Source organism: Amblyomma americanum, chromosome 6 (assembly GCF_052857255.1).
Source record: "Amblyomma americanum isolate KBUSLIRL-KWMA chromosome 6, ASM5285725v1, whole genome shotgun sequence".
Lineage (NCBI taxonomy): Eukaryota > Metazoa > Arthropoda > Arachnida > Ixodida > Ixodidae > Amblyomma > Amblyomma americanum.
Genome location: NC_135502.1, coordinates 188255661 through 188264387, shown reverse-complemented (window position 1 = coordinate 188264387; position 8727 = coordinate 188255661). Strand labels below are relative to the sequence as shown.

General features: G+C 48.7%; 1 pseudogene; it reads left to right on the top strand.

Moving 5' to 3' along the window:
• The first annotated feature begins 5934 nt into the window (after positions 1 to 5934).
• On the top strand, positions 5935 to 8516 carry LOC144095070 (uncharacterized; annotated as a pseudogene).
• Positions 8517 to 8727: the final 211 nt, after the last annotated feature.

The following is an 8727-nucleotide window of genomic DNA, read 5'->3' as shown; positions in this document are numbered from 1 at the left end:
GTAGAATAGCATCAGGATAACGAGTGGCAACGTCAACCAGAGTAAGCACATATCAATTGCCTTTGGCGGATACTGGAGAGATTGGCCCCACAATGTCAATCGCCACTCGCTGAAACGGTAGGTCGATGGCGGGCATCTTGCCCAGAGGTACGGGACCAACTCTTCTCTTCTGAACTGTGCGCTGGCACACGTAACATGAGCGAACAAAGCGCTTAACTTCACTCTGAACACCCGGCCAAAAGAACTCATCGGCGATCCCAGGCACCGTTTTTTGAACTACCTGGTGTCCGGCCCTAATGGCGTCATGTCCTAAGTGTAGCTGGGTCTCTCGCATATCACTTGGTAACACCAGCTGTTGGACCCGCCTTCCTGAACTAAATATGCCCTCCCTGTGCAAAAGACCATTTACCAATTGATATTCGAATGACGTACGACTCTTCTCTTCACTTTTCCCCTGCTCTTTCGGAGCAGGCCTTCATGCTCGGGCCTTCTTTTTGCCTAATTCCTATTTCGCCCGGTGTTACGCTCAGGCACATCGTAACACGGGTAGAGAGCGGACGCTGGGTTGCTCGGGCTGTCGGTTGAGCTCTTGTCTCCACTGCCGACGAGAAACTGGCTGCACCCGGCTGAGCTGTCGCGGGCCTTTCCTCCTTTGGATGTTCTTCACCGTCGAGCATCCTCCACTCGCGATCGGTGTCTTCGACAATTCTTCCACCCGTAATGTTTCCCACGATTAGATCGTAGGCGGGTTGGTCTACGCCTTTTGCCACTACTTGCCCAGTATCAAATGGCGTGGACGCTAGAATCCTGGCTGCAGGAAGGTAACTTACTGTTCTATCTACAAGAGTGACGACCGACGCTTCCCCTGTAAGGTCATCGTCCTTCACCAGGCTTCTCCGAACCAAAACTGTGTTGGCTCCGCTGTCTTTAAGCACCAATATAGGACGGTCCCCAGTTTGCCCAACCACCACCGGCATTGCTGCTTTCGACTTGGGCGTTCCACTCACTGCTTCATTTTCCAGCGGCGTTTGCTTTCCTTTCAGCTGTGAAACTTCGGGAGGCGTGACGAGTTCTACCCTAGAGACGACAACGCCTGCAGCTTGGTCCTGCGTTCTGTATCGGCACTCATCCAGAGTATGACTCCTCCTCTTTCAACCTTGACACACAACCTGCGTTTTTTGGGGAGCGCTACTAGATCGACAGTCAACTGCAAGGTGTCCCACCTTGCCGCCGAGAAAACAGCTTACTGGCGCCTTAGATGCACCGCCATACGCTCTTGGTTTTGCCGCATCTGTCTCTAGGGTCTTTTGGGTTTCGTCCTTTGCCTTACTCAAATTTTTCAGCCCTTCAGTGTCGGCGAACTCTTCCAATAATACAACTTTTTCTTTCAGGAATAGCCCTAGCTTTGTGCGGCAGCACGCTAAAAAATTGCTCTATGACCAGCTTGTCACGCACCCCTTCAAAAATCTTTTCTGTGTTTGACATATCAAGCCACCTATCAAAATAGTTGTTCAGCCTGCAGGAAAACTGCTTAGCGGTTTCTGGATCCTCAGGTTTCGCGGTGCGAAATCTCTCACGAAAACCTTCTGCCGTAAGCCTGAAACTTTGGAGGAGCGCCTTTTTTACTTTCTCGTAGTCCATGGAATCAGCAGCAGGCATCCTTCCAAACACATTCTGTGCTTCTCCGTCTAAACACTACATGCTCAATACCGTGACAAATTCACTGCGCTCCCAGCCTTGCTCCAAAGCTATTCGCTCGGATCTTTGCAGATATGCATCCCGATCATCTCTTTTGTCATCGAAAGGAGCCATTAACTTTCATGGACAAACTCTGGCCTATCTAAGAGATTCTCTACCTGCCAAGGAACGCTGATCACTGTCCATGATCCCCTCATATCCTCCCGTGACGTGCGCCTGTTTCCACAAAATAACCTCCTTCTCCCGTTCTATCCTTATTTTCTCCTGTTCTTCTGCCTCGCGAGCTCTTCTAGCAGCTTGCTCTTCTGCCTCGCGAGCCCTGGCATCTGCTTCGCGAGCGTCTGCACGTGCTTGCACCCTTTCCTCTTTCTGCCTATCTGCCTCCTATTTCTGCTGGTCGCAGAGGCGCATCGCCTATTCTTTGCTTAACCCAAGCTTGAGCGCCAGTTCTAACGTTCTTGCCAAATCCATACTTTCGGTCGTCGATAGATCGGAAAAACCCGAAACAAAGCAAAAACGAAACAAGGCAATAAATCCTTGCACAGGCTGGCCACTTATCTTTGTCAAGGATCTCCCCGGAGCACTCGGACCGAAAGAATGGACTATGCGACAGGTGTACACACACAGCCGCACAGTTAATACACCCTACGTGACACACACACTAGCACAGAAAACTAACAAAGCTAACACAAAACACAAAGACTATAAATGCACATGACCCGGGAACGCTGCTACCAGCGTGTACTACTAGCGTCCTACTGTTAGCGGTCGGCGTTCGCGCTAAGGGTTGGTTCGGTGCGGCTGCGGCGTTGTATAGATCGAGTAGCCGGCGTCGAGGCGGCGTTCGACGTGCTTGGGCGGGCGTTGCTGGCGGCGTCACTGGCTGCGTCGTATAAGCTTCCGGTCCAAGCTGCCGTGGGGGTGTCGCCGGTGTTGTTGGCGCTGGGGTACCACCCGGATGGGTGGCAACAGCGCTGGAGACGCCCCTGGCCGTAGCAGGTGGTAGCGTCCTCCGTTGACTCCACGGAGCGGTCTCAGAAACGGCAGGAAGTCCACGAAGTGAAGCCGTAGCGAGCTCACCGGATCAGTTGCCGGCGTCGCCCTCTTCCAGCCGATGTGTCCCTGACCCGCCGGAGCCTCCGCTTCTCTGCTGTTCCCCCCGCGCCTCGCTCTGCTCGCCCATTTATAACCTTGGTGTTAGTCCACGTAAGCCTTGTCGTCGTCTTCTTGTTCTTCTCTTCTCCACCAATCATATCTCTCCACCTCACCGAATGCTTCTTCTTCATCTTCTTTATTCTTCGCTTAATCCACGGCGTGTTCTTCACACCTCTTTCCTTTAAAAATTAATTTAGGCTCCTTTAACATGTGACAGTCGTACGTGTATTCTTTCGAAGACGGTCTGTTAAAATGTGGGGACATAGAATCAAATCCAGGCCCAGATATGATGGAAAAGGAAATGCTACAGCAGCTACTCTAGGGCCAAAGCTCCCTGATATCGTCTGTTAATGACATTCTGGCAAAACAGGGTTCTTTTGAAGAAAAGTTAGATAGCTTGACAGATAGAATTAAAGGTCTTGAAAATGAGGTAGCAACGCTCAATACTTTAGAAACGGAACTGCAGGACGTGTAGTCCACTGTAACTGAACTGGAAGGCACCGTTTCATACCTATTAAATAAAACAGACGGCCTGGAAAACAGGAGTCGTAGGAACAACCTGGTTTTTACGTAATAGAGGAGAGTGAAGAATCAGAAGCAGACCATAGGGACTAACTAACAAAGGACATTTCTGACGAGAATAGGTACGAAATCAACAAAGAATCGCCCTGTCATCATAAAATTTAGTGACTGCCGAGAAAAGGCTTCAGTAAGAAGGCATGTACAAAGTTGAAAGGCACAGATTATTCGGTTAGTGAAGACTTCTCAAAAAGAATTCGTGACGCCAGAAAAAGTATTGGGAAAGTGTATCTCGTGACAAGAGCAATGGCGCCAAGGTTAAGCTGGTGTTTGACAAACCTAGCATTGACGGTAACATGTTCGGATGGGATAATGCAAGAAACAATCGGTATAAAGTCCCGAGGAATCAAGAGTGACACAAGAAAGGGAACAGTCGGTTTTCAAACTCCTTAACGTAAATTGTCGCAGCATCGTGAACAAAGGGGCAGAACTTGATGGCATGCTGTTCTCACACGATGCGTACGTTGCCATGCTTACTGAGACCTGGTTAAGCAATGAAATATTTTACAGTGAATTTGTTCCCAAAGACTATAAGGTTTTTCGTGGCAACCGGGACAGAACAGGTGGAGGAGTGGCAATTTTAATGAAATCATCATTGCAATTTTTCATGATGCCTTAAGCCATATTTTGCAAAACATACATCAACAAGGTTCGCTTTGTTCTTGGCGCTTTTTACAGGCCTCCCAACTGTTCTGTTACGGTCTTGGAAAAATTAAGAGCATATTTACAATGCCATGTAAGAAAGACGATAGACTAATACTGGCTGGTGATTTCAACTTGCCTAACATTGACTGACACACCTTTTTATCATGCTCTGCCCATAACGCTGATACTCTAATGCTCGACACTGTGTTCACATTTGACCTGCTGCAAGTAGTCAACAATTTTACGAGAGTGCAAGGAGCCGCAGGAACTATACTAGATCTAATTTTTGTGAGTAGTACCATCCACAACTTCTTAACCTGAGACGTCACAAACGAAATATCTGATCACAAAGCTGTGCTGCTGTGCTTGTCAAATGTGTACCCAGATAGACAAACTAGCGTGCAATTTTTTCCCAATTTTTTTCGTGCGGAAGACGAATCTAATCTGGATATGCTTGAATCATGTTTTGGTAATTTTACAAATAGCTCTGATAGTGTGAATGGCCTATGGCTTACATTTAAAAAGATTGTTTCTTATTGTATTGCCGATTTCGTCCCCAAAATTGCAAAAAAAATAATCGATGTACCGTAATCCATAGATTTCTCGGGAAGCTTTACGCATGCAGCGACGGATTAAAAGGTTAAAAAAGAATTCAACCAGAAATTGAGCATCAAAACCATTTGTGCAAGCAATTTCAGAGCAACTGAAGCAGAAAATAATTTGCGACAAAGAAAAGTATTACTGAACGCTCCTGCCTTCGTTAATTAGAACGTCTCCTGAGAGGTTCTGGCGCCAAATCACGCTCAAATCTTCTTCTACAAACGAATTCATATTATATGGAAAATGTGTGCGTAATGAGGTCGTTGTTTTTTCCGCGTTCAACAAATTTTTTCAGTCAGTATTCACAGAGGACAACGGTTGTCTGCCCAACTTTTCTACAGCACTCCCTGCCATATCTGATGTAATTTTAGAGACTGGTGTTTTTAACTTGTTTTTGAACCTTGATGTTAAAAAAACATCAGGTCCCGATAACATACCAAACGCTTTTTTGAAGCTCTATGAGGAGTGGTGCACAAAATACCTGAGAGTAATATTTACCAGATCTTTACATGACGGTTCTTTACCGGATGACTGGAGGATAGCCGCAATTAAACCTCTGCAGAAAACTGGAAAGAAGCACACATCGAGAATTACCGACCTATATCTCTAACATCGACATCATGTAAAATTTTAGAACATATAATTCATAAACATATATTTAGTTTCTTGGAAGAGCACAAAGTACTTCAACACAATGGCAAGACGGGAGAGTTGGTGATACATACTTAAGAGAAAAAAGCGCAAAAGACGGGGACAAGTGAAGAAAATAACAGGACCTGCGCTAACTCACAACTGAAGGTTTATTCACATGACACCAGGAGTACAAACAGCACAATCAAACAAGATAACAAAGCAAACAAACGTGTAGCTTAGTGGGATCGAGGAACCGAACTTCACTATCATGCAGGAAAACCTACGGCTGCTAACGCACAATCTAGTTTTTTCTTCATATAGAGGAGAGGCCACCAGGGGGCCAGGGAGTGCGGACGTGACTCACGTCGGTTCCGTGGAAAGTTGGTTTGTCTGGTGGAAATTGTGCCGATTCATGGAATAATTGTTTGCCATCACCTGTGGAAAGTCACAAGGGTCATCTGGGTGACATTTTCATGAGCGTGAGTGGACGTTTGAACATTTTATGGCCTTTTTGTGTCGACCATGTTTCCCGCCTAGCTAAGCCTACCGCTAGTGGTAAACGAACGCGGCGGCTCGGCGACAGCCGAAGCCCCGGCGCTCGCTTCGAAACGCCGTTGCATGACCATGGAGGTGACCGTAGAGGGTACGGAGATTACACCCGAAGAATTGAGAACCTCGGATTGGATCACTAAAGTGGGAAAACATGTTAAAGAACTGCAGGACCTCACGAGAGGCGAACGGCGAGGAGGCAAAGATGGAGACGCCAGATTGGAACGCGGAGCCGAATCCGGAGAGGGCAGAAAGATAGCGGCGGAGGCGAACGCCGCATATAAAAAGCTGGGGCAGAAGAACGCGGAGCGCTCAATTGCGTCGTACCTTCCGCGTTTGCCAGCTAATGACTACAAGATAATTATTCGGCCGAAGAATGGGCTGGCGCTCGCGAAAGTTCCGACTACGAGGTTGAGTGCGGCGGTGCGTATGGCAGCGCAAATTCCATGGGTCAAAGGGCAGGACAAGGACGTGCTGATTCATAACGACAAACAAGGCACCCTGATTTTCAGCACCCCAGACATGGACACTGTCTGGAAGGTGACCAAGATTAAGTCTATCCATATCGACGATGACGAGTACGAAGTCACAGCGTACCTGGCGCCGCACGAGGACTGCGGGCGGGGTGTGGTGCACGGCATCGACCCGAAACTGACCATAGAGGAACTGACAGAGGCCTTCGGTAACCCGAGGAACCCCCCGATACTTGGCGTTAGGAAGATGGGCAACTCCAGTTCGGCGATCGTCATCTTCAAACACGAGACAGTGCCGAGGTGGGTGTACTGTTACGACGTACCCCTAAAGTGCGTGCTCTACAAGAAGCGGTACGAGGTGTGCTACCGCTGTGGCGAGCTAGGACACAGATCGGACGTATGTGTCAGCGCCCAAGTTAAGTGTCTGGGAGGCGGAATCATAGCCCCACCCGAGGATCACGTATGCGAGCCCAAGTGTAAATTGTGCGGCAAAGGTCACTTGACAGCAGACCGGAAATGCAAGGAAGCTTTCAGGACCCCTTATACGATAAAGAAGAGGCAATGAGAGGCCAAGCTGGCTATGGAAGTCATGGAAGAGGAAGCGCGGAAGGCGAAGGAGACCGAAGTAGGAAGGAGCCGGTTCGAAAAGCATCAAGGGAGATCCAGGAGTCAGTCAGGAAACCAGAGCGAGTCGAGAGGGAGATCAGACTCCTTCCCGCGTCTACCGAATCTGCGGGAAGCGGAGAAGCAAAAGAAGGCCCAACCCGGGACTGCGGGCCCCTCCGGAGGCGCTGTCGTCAACAACCCAGCGAGGCCCAAGTCTCCGAGCCGAAAGGTGGGTTGGGTGAGCGAAGCCTCCCAGGATACACGCGATGAAGAAATCTTCCAGATTAAGGAAGAAAATCGATTGCTTAAGGCACAGCTCGCAGCGATGAGCAAGCAAATTGAGGAGCTTAGAATAGCGCTTAAGCCTAATGCAGCACCTGCGAAACAATCGCAGATGCCACAAAATCCAGTTGTAAGAGCATCAGAGGAGCAGGGTGCGGCTCAGCCGCCGGCTAAGAAGAGGGCGAAGGAAGTAGAGAAGCCCATAATAGATATGGACACAGAGAAAGTGATAGACATGAAAATAGAACAATTGGAGGCAAAATTTGAGGCCAAATCTAGACAGGACAATGAATGGCGCAAGGCTTTTGAAGAACGCATGTTAGGGATGTTCCAAACCCTCTCAGAGCAGCTGCATCAACGAGATAACAGCGTCGCAGAGCAAATACATCAGAGGGATAATAACCTCACTGAACAACTTAAGGAAGAATTTGCGAAAAGGGACCGGGCGTACGAACACCTCACCCAACAAGTACTAGGAAACCAGATGAATCAGCTGATTGGCAATCATGGCTCACAGATCCAGTAAAACCACCGTTTGGCAATGGAATTGTAGAGGTTTCACGCGCAAGCGTGCTGTCTTGCAGGAATTCCTGAGGAACGGGGACCGACCGGAGCTAATAGCACTACAAGAATGCGGCAGAAAAGCAAAATTGTCGGGGTACAAATCATACGTAGGCGAGGGTGAAAACACGCAGGTGGCCACCCTAGTCAAACGAAACATCACGGCGGTGCAGCATAACATCGGGAGTACAGAAATAGACCATGCTCTCGTAGAACTGATACCGCGAAGAAAGAGAGAAAGTAGCTTGTTCGTATTAAATGTCTACAGTTCTCCCAAACAAAGGAAATGTGAATTCGGGGATCTCTTCGCAACGACGCGACGTAAGATAAAGAACAACCCGCTGTTGATCGTGGGGGACTTCAATGCTCACCATTCGGCATGGGGATATAAACAGGCTTCAATCAAGGGCAGGAAATTGTGGGACGACATACAGACTCATAATCTGGATTTGATAACCGACCCGCTGCAACCCACAAGGAAGGGAAATAGTGTCGCGAGTGACACAACACCTGACCTCACCTTGACGGGGAGCGGCACTAGAGCCACGTGGTGCAATACAAACGAGGATCTGGGAAGCGATCACAAGATCATAGAAGTGGTGGTAGAAGGAGGCCCGACAGTTCCCGGGAAACGGAAGGTAGAGGCCGTAAATTGGGACGCTTTCAGGGCACTCAGGGACAACCCGGCTCCCGTCTCTGACATTGCGGAATGGAGCGATGGGGTGGTACGGTCTGCTAAAGAGGCCACCGAAGCGGTGGAAATTGAGGGGGACAATGAAGCCGTAGACAGGAGATTAATAAATCTCTGGAGGAAAAAGAAAGGGTTGGAGGATCGACTTCGACAAAGGAGATGGGATCGGAATATCAGGAAACAGATAGCGGCTTTAAACAGAGAAATTGAAGAGCACGCAATTGCACTCACGAAGCAGAATTGGGGGAACGTCTG